This window comes from Bubalus bubalis, chromosome 23 (assembly GCF_019923935.1).
Source record: "Bubalus bubalis isolate 160015118507 breed Murrah chromosome 23, NDDB_SH_1, whole genome shotgun sequence".
Classification (NCBI taxonomy): Eukaryota; Metazoa; Chordata; class Mammalia; order Artiodactyla; family Bovidae; genus Bubalus; species Bubalus bubalis.
The window spans coordinates 30,631,854-30,650,794 of NC_059179.1; the positions used below are offsets into that span (position 1 = coordinate 30,631,854).

The 18,941-nt window shown below is 39.9% G+C and overlaps 1 protein-coding gene across 7 annotated transcripts in view; it reads left to right on the forward strand.

The window, feature by feature from the left end:
* Window positions 1-18,941, forward strand: part of ADD3 (adducin 3) — a 131,964-nt gene that overhangs the window by 53,394 nt on the left and 59,629 nt on the right. For 2 of the 7 annotated variants that reach the window (XM_025274018.3, XM_025274022.3), the window contains exon 1: window positions 17,878-17,898. The exons of the other annotated variants lie outside the window; for them this stretch is intronic. The gene's annotated coding sequence lies outside the window, so the exon portion shown is untranslated. Of the gene's footprint in view, window positions 1-17,877; window positions 17,899-18,941 lie in introns of those variants that run through there. 7 annotated transcript variants of the gene reach the window in all.

The window sequence follows — 18,941 nt, forward strand, 5'->3', positions numbered from 1 at the left end:
CATCGTATGTGATGGCATTTCAGTTCTACCTTGTTTTTAACCCCCCTACACTTGTTACTGCAATCGTTTTATATAGCATTGTAGAAACTACTCATTTACCAATTTCTTTGCTTACTCCTTCTTCCATCTCAGCTCTTCCTTCCAGTTTTCTTTCTGAAATTAATCCTTTGAAAGTTCCTTTAAGTTCATAGAACATTTTAGTGAGACTGTTTTATTTTACTTCCTCTTGATAGTTTTGTTCAATGTTTAGTTCTAGACTGACAGTTCGGAGAAGGCAATGGCACCCCACTCCAGTACTCGCCTGGAAAATCCCATGGATGGAGGAGCCTGGTGGGCTGCTGTCTATGGTGTCGCGCAGAGTCGGACACAACTGAAGCGACTTAGCAGCAGCAGACTGACAGTTATCTTCTCTCAGCACTTTGGAAATACTTCGGTGTCATACAACTATTTTTTCTTTCAAGTCCACTGCAGATTTAATTGTCAGTCCTTTACAGGTGATTTCTCTCTGGGCATTTCTGGAAAACTTCTAGATGTGATCTCCTCAAACATTACCTCTTCCCTATTCCATTTCCTCTTTACGAATTCCAGTACATTGAACTTCTTTATTGTCTGTGTCTCTCAGCCTCTCTTTTACATATATATATATATATATATATTCTGTCTTTCTGTGCTTCAGTCTGACTAGTTTTTCCAAATCTGTATTCCAGCTTATTCTCTTTCCACTTGGGTCTTTCTAATATCTTGTTTCTTTCTCATACTTTTAATTTCTGTCTTTAAGGATTTTGAGTGTGGTTTTTACTCATGTTATAGTCTGTGTCTCAGTATTCCATTGTCTGCAGTTCTGGGGGTGGAGGAGGTATCAAATTCTACTCTGTTGTTTTCTGCTGACTTTTGTTTAATGTGGTTTGTTTACTCATGTGCTTTGTAATTTTGAACTTGGCAGGATTTTATCTGTGGGAATCCTTAGGTATCCTGTTTTGAGAGTAACGTTCTCCAAACCTATGTTTTTTCTGCCAGGTATCTGGTGGGGATGGGGTAGGGGCTACCAACCTAAGATCACTTTAGGTTACTCTCTTGGAGTAAGGTTTTGTGGACCACTCTGGTGCCTGGAAAATCCCATGGACGGAGGAGCCTGGTAGGCTGCAGTCCATGGGGTCGCAAAGAGTCGGACACAACTGAGCGACTTCACTTTGACTTTTCACTTCCATGCACTGGAGAAGGAAATGGCAACCCACTCCAGTGTTCTTGCCTGAAATCCCAGGGATGGGGGAGCCTGGTGGGCTGCCATCTATGAGGCCGCACAGAGTTGGACACTACTGAAGCGACTTAGCCACAGCAGCTGGTGTGTAAATTCAGATCCTGAGTTCTTGGGGGCATAGACCTCCAGTACTCTTGCCTGAAGAATCCCATGGACGGAGGAGCCTGGTAGGCTATAGTCCATGGGGTGGCTAAGAGTTGGACACGACTGAGCAACTTCACTTTGACTTTTCACTTTCATGCATTGGAGAAGGAAATGGCAACCCACCCCAGTATTCTTGCCTGGAGAATCCCAGGGACAGAGGAACCTGGTGGGCTGCCGTCTATGGGGTTGCACAGATTCGGACATGACTGACACGACTTAGTGGCAGCAGCAGACCTATTGTTACAGATTCTCAGGAGAGATTTTTCTTTTGCCACTCAGTGCTCTGGAAAAGACAGATAAGACTGTGTGTGTGTGTGTGTTTCAAATTCTCTCTGTTTGTGGACATATGTTTTCTTTTTCTTGGTCTGCCTTTTAACTGAGGGTATTACCTTTGGGGTTTCTGGCTTTTTGAGATGGGAAGTGGTAGAGAGGTCTAATAACAACTCCCTGCTTTCTGGAAGGAACTCTGTCTGCCTCTAAGTTGTGACTTAAAAGATCTGATTTCTAATTGAGCAATTTTTTCTTCACAACATTGAGCTCATCATTTTCAGAAGATCAGGCAACTTCTATTTTTTACTTTTGATCCTACTCAACCCTCGTAAATTGATTGAAAATTCTTTCGTAAGTTTTAAGCTCTTTATACTGCTTTGTATTTGTAATTAAATGTTCAGTTTTGTTTTAATTATTGAAATAAGAGTTATTTCCATGAGTGTTTCTTCATAGTGGTATGATCTATATAATGACTTTGTTTTGAGAAAGGTTTGCTCCTTGGAGCACATTTTTGTTGTAAAACTGATGAAGATGAAAGTCCTCAAATTGTTCTCACTCTACTGAAAACACTGGCCTCCGTGCACTGATGGCTCAGGATTTATCTGGTATATCCTCTGTGTCATGGCAAAGACAAATGGTTGACTACACAGTATCCTTTTTCTAGTTCCTGTAGTAAGGTAGCCATTAATGCCTAGAAGAATGAACAGATGTGATTAATGTGGTAAATCATCTACAGAAAGCTTGAAATATCTCTTATCAGGGGGGCATTGTTTCACCTTTCATTTTTGAGAGTGTAGCAAATGTAAAAATAACTATTAACCTTGAAGTTGAAGCAGCTGATTTGCTTTGGGTAGAAGGCCTAACCAAAATCCTTGCTGTAATTCTTCTAGCCACATGATTGAAAAATATAGTGGTAAATGTGTGTTACCTAATTGCTCCCCACTTCCAGTTATTTTTTTGACTTAACAGGAACTCCAGAGGTACTAGTTTGGGCCTTCTTTCCCCTCTCCTTCTCCCCTTTTTATTTAAAACATCATATCATTTATTACATTGGAGCAGCGGGAATCAGTTTAAAGGACTTGAGAGCTGTGTTAGATGAATGATTTGGCAACTTGGAAATAGCCCAGTGGAGTCACAATCCTGCTTATCTTGGAGTAACTTTTTAAAACTCAACCATTGAGGATTGTTTCTGTAAACTGCCAAATTGAAAGTTGAAGTGAAAAAAAAAAACTACACTGATCCACAACCCCCCAGAATCTTGTCAGTATGCTTTGTCAGGATCTTGTTTGAAAGATGATGTAGTCCACAGGGTAAAAAACTGTATCATGACAATCAATAAATATTGCAGCTCTGTATTTACATGGACTTTAGAGTTTTTCCTCAAAGGTCTCAATTTTTCATTTTCATATATAAGGTATTTACTTCTCTTTTTTGTTTGTTAGTTTTAAAAATGATAGTGTTGTTATTATATCCTAACATCTTCTATAAAATTGCCAACATTCGCTGGATTATAGAGAAAGCAAGGAAAATTCAGAAAATCATCCATTTCTGTTCCATCCACTCCACTAAAGCCTTTGACTGTGTGGATCGTGACAAACTGTGGAAAGCTCTTAGAGAGATGGGAGCACCAGACCATCTCACCTGCCTCCTGAGAAGCCTGTATGCAGGCCAAGAAGCAACAGTTAGCACCCTGTATGGAACAACTGATTGGTTCAAGATCGAGAAAGGAGTATGACAGGGCTGTCTGCTATCACCCTGTTTGTTTAACCTAAATGCTCAGCACATCATGAGAAATGTGAGCTGGATGAGTTACAAGCCGGAATCAAGATAGGCGGGAGAAACACCAACAACCTCAGATATGCAGATGATACCATTCTAATGGCAGAAAGCGAAGAGGAACTAAGCCTCTTGAGTGTGAAGGAGAGTGAAAGAGCCGGCTTAAGACTAAATATTAAAAAAACTAAGTTCGTGGCATCCAGCTCCAGGACTGCATGGCACATAGAAGGGAAAAAGGTGGAAGTAGTGACATTTTCTCTTCTTGGGCTCCAAAATCACTGCAGATGGTGACTGCAACCATGAAATCAGAAGACGATTGCTTCCTAGCAGGAAAGCGATGACAAACCTAGACAGTGTGTTGAAAAGCAGAGACATTACTCTGCCGACAAAGGTCTGTATAGTCAAGGCTATGGTCTTCGCAGTGGTCACATACAGCTGTGAGAGCTGGACTGTAAAGAAGGCAGAATGCCAAAGAATTGATGTCTTTGAACTGTGGTGCTGGAGAAGATCCGTCAAAGTCCCTTGGATAGCAAGGAGATCAAACCAGTCAATCTTCAGGGAGATCAACCCTGATATTCACTGGAAGGACTGATGCTGAAGCTGAAACTCCAGTGTTTTGGTCGTCTGATGTGAACAGATGATTCATTGGAAAAGTCCCTGATTTTGGAAAGGATTGAGGGCAGGAGGAGGACAGGGCATCAGAGGATGAGATGGCTGGATGGCATCACTGATGCAGTGAACATCAACTTGGGCAACGTCTGGGAGATGGTGAGGGACAGAGAGGCCTGGAGTGCTGCAGTCCATGGGGTTGCGAAGAATTGGACACGACTGGGCAATTGAACAACACTTTCTGTATTAGAAAAACACCCCTTCTTTTTCCTGCTGCCATTTGTAGGATTGCTCAATCTTTCAGTTAAACAAAACCAAAATTGTTCACTTCTCAGTGTTCCACCCCCTTGAAATAAGCCACATAGCTCTCTGTGGGTGTGCCGGCCTCAGACTGCTGCGACAGTCTCTTGATCCTCCTTATCTGGCGTCACTCCTGGCTCCTTAGTTGTCTCTTCATCTACTATCTTAGCTCCTCCTTTTTCCTCTTCCACCCAGTTTTTTCTGCTGCTCTAGTCACCTCCCTTCTCAGAGGCTCAAAAGCTGTTCTCAGGAGGATTTTTTTGGTTTTGTTTTTCCTTTTCTCAAAATATTCTAAGGAAGTTACTTATATACCATCCAAAGATACATGTTTCATTGACAAATTTCTACACTAGGGGTAAATCTCTCAGTTTGAACTTTTTTGCAAGAGGTTTTGTTTTGTTTTGTTTTTGCTTTTTTGTCAGTGCTTAGATATTACAGGTGTGAATTCATGAATATAAAGTGCATAAAGCTTGCTTTATGTAAAATATATGCTCTAAAAAATTGGCTATGTCCTAATATAATGGGGTTCCCAGGTAGCTCAGTGGTAAAGAATCCACCTGCCAATGCAGGATTTGATCCTGGGTCAGGAAGATCCCCTGGAGGAGGAAATGGCAACTCACTCCAGTATTCTTGCCTGGGAAATCCCCGCGACAGAGACGCCTGCAGGCTCCATGTGGTTGAGAAGGAGTCGGAGATGACTCAGTGACTAAGCAACAACACCAGTTGTAACTTGGTCAAAACGGGACGTCTGTTCTCAGCAATTTAACATGGTATGCTTTTCACCTTTCATTGGATTAGCCAAATTTGCCAATTCATAAAAATAATCTTTGTCATATGTATAAGCATTTTTCTGGGTCAGTGAGTTTGAGCATTTAGGTGCCTTTCAAACGCAATGTTTGTGATCAGTTATGGCATTCTGGTTTTTTTTCTTGTAAGTGTTATTCACTCAGTCGTGTCCAACTCTTTTCTGCCTCATGAACTGCAGCCCACCAGGCCTCTGTGGTCATGGGATTTTCCAGGCAAGAATACTGGAGTGGGTTGCCATTTCCTTCTCCAGGGGAATCTTCCCATCCCAAAGGTTGAACCCAGGTCTCCTGCATTGCAGGCAGATTCTTTACTGTCTGAGCCATAAAGTCTACCATACTTGTACTAGATAACCATTAAGGCTTTGAGCCCATAGGGTGTGGTATATCTGGGCCAGGTTGACCAAATTACTGTTTACTGACCTTTGTATTAACCTAGAGCATTCTTAAGTCTCCTTTCATGGTGATACAGTGGCAGATTGCAGTTTGACTGGCTCCAAGATAATTTCTCTTAATTATTCCTAAGTCTTTGGTTAATGCAGTGTAAGAACAAGCATTGTTCCAAGAAAGGATATAAATGGCTTTTGAGTTTCTTTTCTTAGCATGCAAGTGAAAAGATTAGGGTGAAAGCAAAAGCACATGACACAAAAGTGTGTGGTTTGCTAGTAGATTATAGGGTTCCTCTGGTTTAAATTATACAAACCACTGTAAGCTGTTAACTAGTGACAATTTTTGTCTCCTTTTTCTATTAGTCTCTATTTTCTGTTAGTTTTCTATTAGTTCTATTAATTTTATTTAGAATAAAACCATGTGATAAATTATAGGTTTATTAGGTATGTTGCTTTACGTATCTTTCTGCTCCCCCCACCCCCAATACCTACTCATCCTTTTAAGATCCAACTCCAATGTAACTTCTCAAGAACTTTTCAAATTGGCTCCTTTCTCTGGGTTTGTAATGCATCTCTAATAACAGAGTGTACTGTATAATTTTTAAAGAAACTGTCTCCTTTCTTCCTCCCCCAACCTACTAAGTTGCTAGTATGTTAGATTCAGAGGTGATATCTCATTCATTTCTTCATTTTCCAATTGTACTGCCTCCTTAGATGTATGACATAATAGGTGTTGAATGAGTTGTTAAAAGAATGAATGAATTTAAGCAGAAAAGTAGAAAAATTAGTTGATATTAGTTGATGAATTGACTGACCAACTTAGAATTTAAAGATAATTTTTTGAAATATAAATTCAGAGCAGATTAAAAATCAATACAGCTATAGATTTGACACAGAACAAGTTGATATTCTCCAACTTTAATAATATTTAGGGGCAGAAAGTATGATGCAGTAAACTGAAATGCCTCTAATTGCAAAGAAGAAATGTGTTTATGGGCTACTTTTGTTTCTGTATTTGTTTTAATTTTAATTAAACCCCTTATCATGCTGTCTCTTTGGCTGAGGAAACATCTACCAACCACAGGAGATACTTTCCTGAAGTCACGCGGAACTGGAGGGATTGAGGAATGGGAGAGAAGATAGGGAGAAAATTCCTAAACCTGTCTCCTGCCCTGTCTTGGATACAACTTATGATGGTATTTGGTGACTCAAAGCTGTTTTAGTTTTAAAGGATGGGGTGTGGTTCTTGCCGTGGGTAGGCAGCACATGTTCTAGAGCTTGATCTTGGAGAAGTAAGATTGTTAGTCCTCTAAGTGCTGTGATTTGTTAGCTTGGCACTCACCTAGCTAATTAGCACTCTTTGAAGGTAAATACTTGAATTTGGGGAAGATAATTTTTTTTTAAATTGGTATGGCTTTTTTCCACCGGGTAAATTATTTGAAATATGACACACTTTTCCAGCTAAATAGATTTTTAATTCTGTTTTGGACTTTCCTCCAAAGCAAAAATTATTTGTGAATACAGGTTTCTTAATACCACATGAATATCATGAATATTATTCTTCACTTTTTTTATGTAGGGGTTTTTTTTTTTCATGCGGGCTTCTCATAATTTGTTCTTGTTCAGTTGCTAAGTTGTGTCCCATTCTTTGTGACCTCATGGACTACAGCACTCCAGACTTCTCTGTCCTTCACTCTTTCCCAGAGTTTGCTCAAACTCAGTAGTCAGTGATGCCATCCAACCATCTCATCCTGTCGCCCCCTTCTCCTCTTGCCCTCAGTCTTTCCCAAGGTCTTTTCCAATGAGTCAACTCTTCGCCAAATTATTGGAGCTTCAACTTCAGCATCTGTCCTTCCAATGAATATTCAGAGATGATATCCTTTAGAATTAATTGGTTTCATCTCCTTGCAGTCCAAGGAATTCTCAAGAGTCTTCCCCAGCACCACAATTTGAAACCATCAATTCTGCAGCACTCAGCCTTCTTTATGGTCCAACTCTCATATCCAAACGTTGACTACTGGAAAAACCATAGCTTTGACTAGACAGACCTTTGTCAGAAAAGTGGTATCTCTGTCTAGGTTTGTCATAGTTTTTCTTCCAAAGAGCAAGTGTCTTTTAATTTCATGGCTGCAGTCACCGTCCGCAGTGATTTTGGAGCCCAAGAAAAGAAAATCTGTCACTGTTTCCAGTTTCCCCCCATCTATTTGCCATGAAGTGATGGGACCAGATGCCATGATCTTAGTTTTTTGAGTGTTGAGCTTTAAGCCCTCTTTTTCACTCTCCTCTTTTCACCCTCATCAAGAGGCTCTTTAGTTCCTCTTTGCTTTCTGCTGTTAGAGTGGTATCATCTGCATGCCTGAGGTTATTGTTATTTCTCCCAGCAATCTTGATTCCAGCTTGTGCTTCATCCAGCCCAGCATTTCACATGATATATTCTGCATGTAAGTTAAATAAGCAAGGTGACAATATACAGCCTTGATGTACTCCTTTCCCAATTTGAAACCAACCCATTGTTCCATGTCCGGTACTGACTGTTGTTCTTGTCCTGCATACAGGTTTCTCAGGAGCCAGACAATGTGGTCTGACATCCTGTCTCTTTAAGAGTTTTATAGTTTGTTGTGATCCACACAGTCAAAGGCTTTCGTGTAGTCAGTGAAGCGGAAGTAAATGTTTTTCTAGAATTCCCTTATTTTTTCTGTGATCCAACAGATGTTGGCAGTTTTAACTTTGGTTCCTCTGCCATTTCTGAATCCAGCTTGTACATCTGAAAGTTCTTGGTGCACATACTGCTGAAACCTAGCTTGTAGGATTTTGAGCATAACCTTGCTAGCATGTGAAATGAGTGCTATTGTGCGGTAGTTTGAAAATTATTTGGCATTGCCTTTCTTTGGGATTGGAATGAAAACTGACCTTTTCCAGTCCTGTAGCCACTGCTGAGTTCTCTAAATTTGCTGGCATTTGTACTTTAACAGCATCATCTTTTAGGATTTGAAATAGCTCAACTGGAATTCCATCACCTCCACTAGCTTTGTTTGTAGTAATGGGCCCACTTGACTTCACACTCCAGAATGTATGGCTCTGAGTGAGTGACACATACCCATCTTTGCATGAAATGTTCCCTTGGTATCTCCAGTTTTCTTGAAGAGATCTCTAGTCTTTCCTATTCTATTGTTTTCCTCTGTTTCTTTGTATTGTTCACTCTTAAGAAGGCTTTCTTATCTCTCTTTGCTATTCACTAGAACTCTGCATTCAAATAGTTATATCTTTGCCTTTCACTTCTCTTTTCTCAACGATCGATTTGTAAGACTCCCTCAAACAGCCACTTTGTCTTCTTGCATTCATTTTTCTTGGAAATGGTTTTGGTCACCACCTCCTGTACAGTGTTTTGAACCACGGTCCATAGTTCTTCAGGCACTCTGTCTACCAGGTCTATTCCCTTGAATCTACTCATCTTTTAAGAGATGGTTAATAAAATGCATTGTTTTGGGAAGTATTATGCCATGATTGAGTCAAAGTCACTCCCCCCCCCTACTTGTAGTTTGACAGCCTTCAGATAACAATACAAACTCATAAGTTTGATTATTTTTTGTTTTTAATTGGGATAATGCCTAATCTTTAAACCTACTATTTCACTGAATTTCAGCTTCAGCTCTGTTAGACTTGACTCATCAATCTTTTAATCCAGAAAACAGCTATTTTGAATATTAACCAAATCTCACTTATCTTCAACCTTTTCTATAATAGCTTCCTCTTTAAATCCTGTATTACTTCTTTTAACAAATAACCATCTATCAAGTATTAAACAGGTGAAGGCCATTATTCCTTTACCATTCATATTTTTTAAATTTGCCTGTGTTAGGTCCTGAGGCAGCCTGCCTGGCTGTTTCACAGCACATGTGAGAACTGTGTCAGTGACCAGACAGTTGTGAGTCAGTGTAGTGAGTGCTGTATTGGAGGTGAGCCACAGGGACCTGTGGCTTGAAACTTCAGGCTGGAGGCTTTCCTTCATAAATCCATCTTTGAAAGGGAGCCAAAACTAGGGTATTCCTAAAGGAGAAATTATGGAGTGTAGTCAGAGTTGCCCACAGAAGAGTTCATGTCACCAACTTGAGGAGGCCATCATCATCTTCTTTTCCAAAAAATTGGAGTTTAGCTGATCTACAAAGTTGTGTTAGTTTCATGTGTACAGCAGAGTAAGTCAGTTATACATATGTTTATATCTATTCTTTTTCAGATTCTTTTCCCTTAGATTATTATAAAATATTGAGTATAGTTCCCTGTGCTACAGTAGGTCCTTGTTGTTTACCTGTTTTATATATTGTAGTATGTAGTTTTAATCCCAAACTCCTAGTTCATATTTGTTGAGCATAGTATATGTTGAACTATCCCCCAGATTTAAACCCTCAAGCTGTTTCTAATATTATAAGGAACCTGTCTTATTATAAGGAAAAAGTCAGTACCCTTTTCCTGACTCAGAGCATTGTAAATTCTCAGGAGGAGGTAGGATGTTGAGTCAAAGTGAATAAACAGTTTTGATCCTTGGTACCTGAACACCATGGTCACCATTTTAATCAAGGTTATCTGTGCTGTATTATCACTTCTGAGAACAATTAGTTTGGGGAAGACAGGCCATGCGGAGAGTAAAAGCTCCTCTTCAGCACTCCCACACATTCCAGGGCCATCTCTGACTTATGTTTCATAACTCTGGGTGGCGGACTGTTCTGTGAAGATAACTCCTGCATAGAACTCACACACTTCTTACTGCCTCAGCTTTGGTTTGTTTTTTGTCTAGGCCTTTTTTCTCCCCTTGACTTTTGCTCCTTCTGTTGAATCTCTTCGTACTGTTTGGTTGCCCCTCAACATCTGGGTTTTCTTTATTGCAGAGCCTCCCCATGCTGTGTGTAAAACTGTCTTATGTGAAAATGACTTGTAATGAAAAATCACCACTTTGCTTTTTATCTCCATTGCCACTGGTTGTATGACTTTATTTGCTTAACCTCCTTGAATCTCAATATTCTCATCTGTAAAAGGAGCCTGATAAGGTTGTTGTGGGTGGTACATGAGATAAGAATATAAAGCACACAACAGCCTGAATTATTCTAGTGGCACTTCAGCTGCTTGGTGGTGGTCACTTTTCTTAAAACACAGAAGTTTACACATGCTTGGCTTTTAATCTTTTGAAATTTTGTGCCGTTTCATATGCCCTATGATTATCTCCTGGCCCCCACCCCCCATTTTTCTGGCGCTTTGCTTTCCTTTTTTGCTGAGTGTTCAGCCGTAGTTGTTTTGCTTCTTTGATCATACCAAGTACCCATTTACCCAGGCATGTCCATTCAGCAGATACTCATGGATGGTTTCAGTGTGCCAAGCTCTGTGCTAGGTTTTGGGATAGAGAGGTGCTCTCATTCAAGGAAGGGAAAACACAGGGAAGCAGCCAGCTGGTAGGGGGAGTTCTGTAATGCTATTACTTTAAGCATTATGGAAACCCAAACCCATGTGAAGGAATTTTAAACTTGTTTGATAAGATCAGAAAAGTAGGTTAGCTTTTAGCTGGACCTCATTTGGTAAAAGAAATTTCATTTCAGGCAAAAGGAGCTGTTATATACAAAGACAGGTAAAAATGTAAGGTACATATAGTCACTAGGAAGTCAAAAGAAAAGGAAGAGCCTTTCTTTCAGATGTGAAAAACTGCTTGCGGCAGTGCTTACGTTATTTTCTTTGCATATATATGCAAAATGAGAGCAAATGTAGGGGTGGGGTAGCACACGCACTTAGAGGCAATATGTGGAAAGTGCATGTTGTTGAACTGAACTTCATTCTGTCAATTTTCCCTCCATTTGCTGTGTTTCTTCCCTTGAATCATTTACTGTATGCCAGGCACTTTACGACAGGTGTCTGTTTTAATCCATACAACTTTATGAACTAAGATTTTCCTCATTTAACAGATGAGAAAACTGAGACTCAAAGATGTTTAAAAAAAACTGAAACTAAAAAATTTGTTTAAGATGTATAGCCTTTAAGTGGTTGAACTCTTCCTCCAAACCAGTGTTATCTCCGAAGTTTCTGTTCTCTTCACCCTTAAAATGTGGAGCTGTAGCCAAAGAGCCTTAGACTAGGTCCACCCAGTAAACTGCTGAGCAGTTGGATGACTGGTACAGGCAGCCAAAGCTTTCTAAGTTTTATTTCCTTCACCCAAGAAATTGAGTGATTGGAGCAGATGAATCTACACTTCCTTTTAACCGTATGATTTCTTCTTAGGCTCCTTCCATCTCTTTGGTTCATATCTGATCATTTTGTTCAGCCAAGTATAAGTTACGTGATATAGTAGAGAATGTTCTGATCTCCAGGTTGCAAAGACATGGCTACTTGGAGTTGTTTAAAATCACTTGTTTTTTTAAATTCTATATTTATTCACAAGTTCTGTGAACTTTGCTATCATCTAGCTTTTTTTTTTTTTTTTTTTTTTTTTTTTTTGAGAAGGCAATGGCACCCCACTCCAGTACTCTTGCCTGGAAAATCCCATGGATGGAGGAGCCTGGAAGGCTGCAGTCCATGGGGTTGCTGAGGGTCGGACACGACTGAGTGACTTCACTTTCACTTTTCACTTTTATGCATTGAAGAAGGAAATGGCAACCCACTCCAGCGTTCTTGCCTGGGGAACCCCAGGGACGGGGGAGCCTGGTGGGCTACCGTCCGTTGGGTCGCACAGAGTCGGACACGACTGAAACGACTTAGCAGCAGCAGCAGCTTTTTTTTTTAATTTTATTATTATTATTTTACTTTACAATATTGTATTGGTTTTGTCATACATCAACATGCATCCACCACGGGTGTACACGTGTTCCCCATCCTGAACCCCCCTCCCACCTCCCTCCCCATACCATCCCTCTGGGTCATCCCAGTGCACCAGCCCCAAGCTTCCTGTATCCTGCATCAAACCTGGACTGGCAATTCGTTTCTTATATGATATTATACATGTTGTAATGCCATTCTCCCAAATCGTCCCCCCTCCCTCTCCCACAGAGTCCAAAAGACTGTTCTATACACCTGTGTCTCTTTTGCTGTCTCGCATACAGGGTTGTCGGTACCATCTTTCTAAATTCCATATATATATATGTTAGTATACTGTATTGGTGTTTTTCTTTTTGGCTTACTTCACTCTGTATAATAGGCTCCAGTTTCATCCACTCATTAGAACTGATTCAAAAAATCACTTTTGAAATAAAAACAGTCATTGCCTCTGGGAATGTGGGAGAAGGAGATTGCCTAGGAAAAGACATGACAGAGGTTTTCTGGGGTAAAGAAAATGTTCTATATCTAGATAGGAGTTGGGGTTATACAGGTGTCCACTTACATGTTTCTGCAACTTCATTGTATGTACATTTTGTACCAAAAGAAAAAAAGTTATAAGCAAATACTGAACTCTAGCTAATGATATGCCTGCTGAAGTATTTGGATTAAGTATACAGTTCAGTTCAGTTGCTCAGTTGTTTCCAACTCTTTGCGACCCGATGAACTGCAGCACACCAGGCTTCCCTGTCCATCACCAACTCCCAGAGTTTACTCAAACTCTTGTCCATTGAGTCGGTGATGCCATCCAACCATCTCATTCTTGGTAGTCCCCTTCTCCTCCCACCTTCAATCTTTCCCAGCATCAGGGTCTTTGCAAATGAGTCAGTTCTTCTCATCAAGTGGCCAAAGAATTGGAGTTTCAGCTTCAACATCAGTCCTTCCAATGAATATTCAGGACTGACTTCCTTTAGGATGGGCTGGTTGGATCTCCTTGCAGTCCAAGGGATTCTCAAGAGTCTTCCAACACCACAGTTCAAAAGCATCAATTCTTCGACACTCAGCTTTCTTTATAGTCCAACTCTCACATCCATACATGACTACTGGAAAAACATAGCCTTGACTAGACGGACCTTTGTTGGCAAAGTAATGTCTCTGCTTTTGAAGAAGCTGTCTAGGTTGGTCAGGCTTCCCTGGTGGCTCAGAGGGTAACTTTTCTTCCAAGAAGCAAGCATAATTTAATTTCATGGCTGCAGTCACCATCTGCAGTGATTTTGGAGCCCCAGAAAATAAAGTCTGTCACTGTTTCCACTGTTTCCCCATCTATTTGCCATGAAGTGATGGGACTGGATGCCATTATCTTAGTTTTCTGAATGTTGAGTTTTAAGCCAACTTTTTCACTCTCCCCTGTCTTTGACTTTCATCAAGAGGCTCTTCTGTTCTTCTTTGCTTTTTGCCATAAGGGTAGTGTCATCTGCATATCTGAGGTTATATTGATATTTCTCCTGGCAATCTTGATTTCAATTTATGCTTCATCTGTACACTTTAATTTGTACAGAAAGTGTACAATTGCCTGTAATTTACTTTAAAATGCATGAAAGGTAAGCTGTATTAATGGATGGAAAGAGAAATGGGTAGTTGAAGACATATGTGATAAAGTATGAAAGTGAAGTCGCTCAGTCGTGTCCAACTCTTTGTGACCCCATGGACTGTAGCCTACCTGGATCCTCTGTCCATGGGATTTTCCAGGCAATAGTACTGGAATGGATTGCCATTTCCTTCTCCAGGGGATCTTCCCAACCCAGGGATTGAACCCCGGTCTCCCGCGCTGTAGACAAACACTTTACCGTCTGAGCCACCAGGGAAGTGATAAAGTATAGTACAGTGTTAACAATAGAATCTAGCTAGTGCATGTATGGCGCTCACTGTAAAATTCTTTCTAATTTGCTATCTATGTAAAAGTTTTAAGAATAAAATAAATACATATATGTTAGTATTAAATACAATAAATTCTTGAGGAGAAAAATCACTTTAAAAATGAGCTGACAAAATTTCATATCTCCAGCCTCCTCATTTGAATGGTCTTTGTTAGTACCACCCAAGGCTCTAGTTAGACTGTCATGAGTTTAAGTGACCTGATTTAAACAACTCAGGGAGATCTTTGCTTTCCTTAGCCAATCTTGTGGGTGGGGCAGGTTCCTTCCCTTAGACATTTCAGACTAGTCTAAGTGTCCCTCAGAGCTTAAGCTTGCCAAGCAAAGCTCATCTCTGGCTGTTTTGAGTCAGTAATAGTTATACCCTATTTCTAGAAGCTAGTGTCACCAGCAGCCAAAGGTTAAACTTTTCTTCCCCTCCCCTTTCCTACCCCAGTTATAGCCTCGATCAGATGAGGTTTGTTAAGGAAAAAAACGTTCTTTGGTTTTGTGCTTTGTTTTCAGTCTACCACTTGTTTGAGATGCCTTATATTTCTTTCACAAATCACACTTCGTGCTTTCACAGCACTTTAGTTGGAGACAACTTCTCATTGTGCTGGTTTAAGTTCTGGCACTTCAGAGCATCTTCATTCTGAAGATTATTTGCAGCAGAGAGCTTTTCTTCTCTTTGTTGGGTAAGCCTTAGCTTCTCCCCTTGTGTTCAGTCACTCAGTTGTGTCCAACTCTTTGTGACCCCATGGACTGTAGCTGGCCAGGCTCCTCCTCTGCCCGTGGGATTTCCCAGGTAAGAATACCGCAGTGGGTTGCCATTTCCTACTCCAGGGGGTTTTCCAGACCCGGGATCCAACCCACATCTCCTGTGTCTCCTGCATTGGCGGGTAGATTCTTTACTGCTGTGCCACCTGGGAAGCCCTAGCCCCTACTGGTACCCAAATTGAGTATACCATCCAAGTTGTGTTTGAAAATACTGGCATTAGGAGTGTATGAACTCTTGTGCAGCAAAAGAAGAGAAGGGGAGGTGCTTGAAACAATGAATTCAATCATGGGATACCTGGTTTATTTTTTTTTAAATACAGTTAAATAGGTAAAATATGTTTTGAATTATTTTGTTCTTTTCTATAACTCTGATGACAGTAATTAATCACAAGTCATTTTACATACTGAAAACACAAGTTATTGACATGCTGTATGTTTGAAGATAGAGTATAACAAAATGACATTTTACAAAATTTAAGTGAAACAGGCATTTGACATAAAATTGGAATTGGAGGGCAAGGGAGAGAGGGAGATAGAATACTTCTTGAGTTTCACATGAGTCTCTGGCACTCAATAGAGAGTATTTTTATTTAAAACCCACAAACTGATGGGCAGAGGAAAGGAGAAATTTGATTACTTGAGAGTTATCCTAGAAGATTGGATCTGTAAGTTTACATGAATTCCTGAAACGGGCAGGTGTATGTGAGTGCCAAATAATGTCTGAACTAGCCCAGAAAATTTCACTTTTCTGCATGACTGTGTGAAAGTATTGGTTCCCAACAACTTTCACGTTTATAAGGATTTTTTTTTTAAGGACTAACTACACATTGGGCAAGCAGCTCTGTAGTCCAAAAAGTACTGGCTGGATTTAATGTACTATTCTGAAAAATGTCGCACCTTGTCTATGCCAGTAAATCAGAGTGTCTATTCTTGATACTAAATCTGATGTCATTGGCAAATTTTCCTCCTTATTGGTAGGGTGATACTCAGAAGGGAGAAATTTTTTCCCTGTATTTTGCTCTCTCTCTGAGGTGTTCTTACGATTTCTTTTTCTTTTCTTTCTTTCTTTTTTTTAAAAGCTATGAAATAATACTGGCAAGTCCCAAGAAAACTAGCTCTGGATTTCATTTTGTCTCTTCAACTCTGTGTGATCTTGTGCACATTCCTGACATGTTACAAACAGCTTGTGTCTCTGCATGTGCAGTATCCATTTTCAGTGGTGAAAGTCCCAAAAGGAAACAGACTGATTCTTCCATGCACAAACAGCTGGGCAGTTGTGGATGGAATTAATTGCTGATATGTATTGGCTGTGTTTTTCTTCTCTTGTCATTTCCTTTGCAGCTGTGAAAGTGAAATTTGACTTGAAAACAGACATTTCCAACAGTGCAAATCCAAAAAAGTATCAAGATGGGACTCTTCAAATAGAATGTCTAACCACTACCTTTAAGTTGCTCAGTTTAGGGGTTAGATGGGGAAGAGCAAGGGATGGCAGCAGGTGATTCCTAATTATATATATGGATGAAAAAATAATTATATTGGGCAGTTGGACTATGAAAGGAAGATTTTTAGAATGGATTGACTTATCATATGGCAAGAGTGACCTTATAATCCAGCAGAAGGTTAGATCAGTCAGCACCTACCTCCTGAAAGAGGGTGTTCTAGGCCATCTCTCAAAATATTGAAATTTCAGTACTCCAGACTGATTTGTTGTTCCAGTGTGAGGGAGTAGCAATTGGAGAGGGTAATGTGACAACATTAAAAATATTTTCCCAGTCTTCTCCCAAAGCTTTTTCCATTGTTTGTTTTAAATTCTATATAAATGATTATATAGCTTATTTTTTACATGCTTAGGTAGTTTATTGAGAAACCTATTTTTTTTATTTCATTGGTTATAGGAGTTCAGTTAATAATAACTGGTTGTGTCTCTGAATGTGCATACAGAAAGTAGTATTGATTAAAGTCATTTTGAACAATAATCATGTTTAATAACAGTTTCAATGACTGAAATTTTAAGCACTGTTAAAGGTTTTTAGACAGTATATATGCATCCTATTGAATATCTTATTTGGAAATAAATCAGGACAAATTAAAGCATGGAGTTATTTGAAAAAGTGAGTGAAACTTTTTTAAAAGCCCAGTGTGCATATTAATGATTTTCATCAAAATAATTTCCCCTTTTATGCGTTTATTTCAACATCATATCAAAGCATAAATCAAATCCCTTGTTTTTGAAGGCAACTCTTGCTAATTAGTTCATAAGAAAATGCTTTTTTTTGTTTCTGCATTGCCAGGAGAACTGGAGCATTAGTAGAAAAGGATAGGTAATGCTTGAACATGTTCAGGTCCCCTGTCTTAGCCAAATAGGCCAAAGTCAAGTTCTAGAGCAGTATTGCTGACACCTTGAGATATGCAGAAGCTGCTGTTGCTAAACTTAGAAGTTGGCATGGTTGGACTTCCTTTATAGTAATCCACTTCCACCTAACATTCTGTTGGCTGAGCTGCATGATCTACCTTGCATTTTATCTTTACCTTCTTCACGAAAAAGCAGTGTCTGTATTTCATTTTGTGGCAGGAAAGCTGATCTACAAACCTGAAAATTTCCCCCGTTTCTTTGAAGACAGTTAACCAATGAATTTTGACTCTGAGGCACTGCAGAGTGTTGTGGCAGCACTAACGTGCAGTTTGCCCTCACTGAAGTCGGTCTGGGTGTGTTGTTTCCCCTAGAGTGTGGGCTCCACCCTTGCTCTAACCGCACGGTGTGCATATCTCACTGTTTAAAACAAAGTTCATTTTTAGGGCAGCGTTGCATCAGAGTTGCCACACAAAACCCGGCTTAAGAAAATTACAGCAGCTTCCATTCTTTTTAATAAGTAAGTACAAAATTGTCCATTGTAATCCTGAGAGCTCACAGCTTTAGGGGGAAGCAGAGATAAGATAGATGGTTAATTTTGTACCAGTTGCTACCAATGTGCAATATTCTTCTTGGGGAGGAGCCTGTGGCTTTATCAATCAACTAAATTTTTGCCTGTTAGTTCACTTGTCTGCTTTTTGGCCCTCTTGAACAGTTTACTGAATTGTTCTTAATTGTTTGGGGGGATGACATTGACTATTTAAGGAAAATACTGATAGTCTCTCATGTGCTAATTGTTTAAGAGTAAAATGCTTAAAGTCATGTTTTACACTGAATATATTGGACTCATTAATAGCATAATCTGGCAATACTGTATTTCAAGACATCATAGCGTGAACTTTGTGTGTAAGAGTGGGTTCATTGAATTAAAAAAAGGCAGCATCTAAAGAGCCTTTATTTCTGTCATAATGATGCTTTGTCCTTCTGCTATTGGGTGTTTGTCAGAAGAGTTGGGGAAGGCTGAAGCCCAAAGTTCTGCTCCATGCCTTGTCTATGCCTCTGTGTTCTTTCTAGCGTTTGTGACGTGAACGGTAAGTTGAACTATAGGAGATTTATTGTTATTCAGTGAGGGCCACATTCAGCAATAATTCTTTGCAAATGGGGGCTAACTTTTCTTTTTCTCACACTGGAGTTCTGTTTGGAGTTGGGTTCTAAATGCCTGTGAGTATGTAATTATGCACTGCCCTACGAGGGCACAGTGGAAGAGAGGCTGTGCTGTGTGATGTCTACACTGTTGTCTTCCTCTCCTGCAGGTTCAATGTGTCCCCTTGTGGGGCAGACACACCCATTTGATAAAGCAAGTTGAATCATATGCCTTAGTTGAAATCTAAAGCTGTGTGCTGAAAACAGATTTTCTGTAAAGCTTGCAGGGCTGACATTGTGTCATCCTTTTTGGAGTTGGATTTCCTAGCATTTCCTGCTTCAGCTTCCTCTTGGTTGAATTACTACTCTTTAGTAGTGGTAATGTGTTTAGCTATTTTCTAATATCACAAGGATATAAGA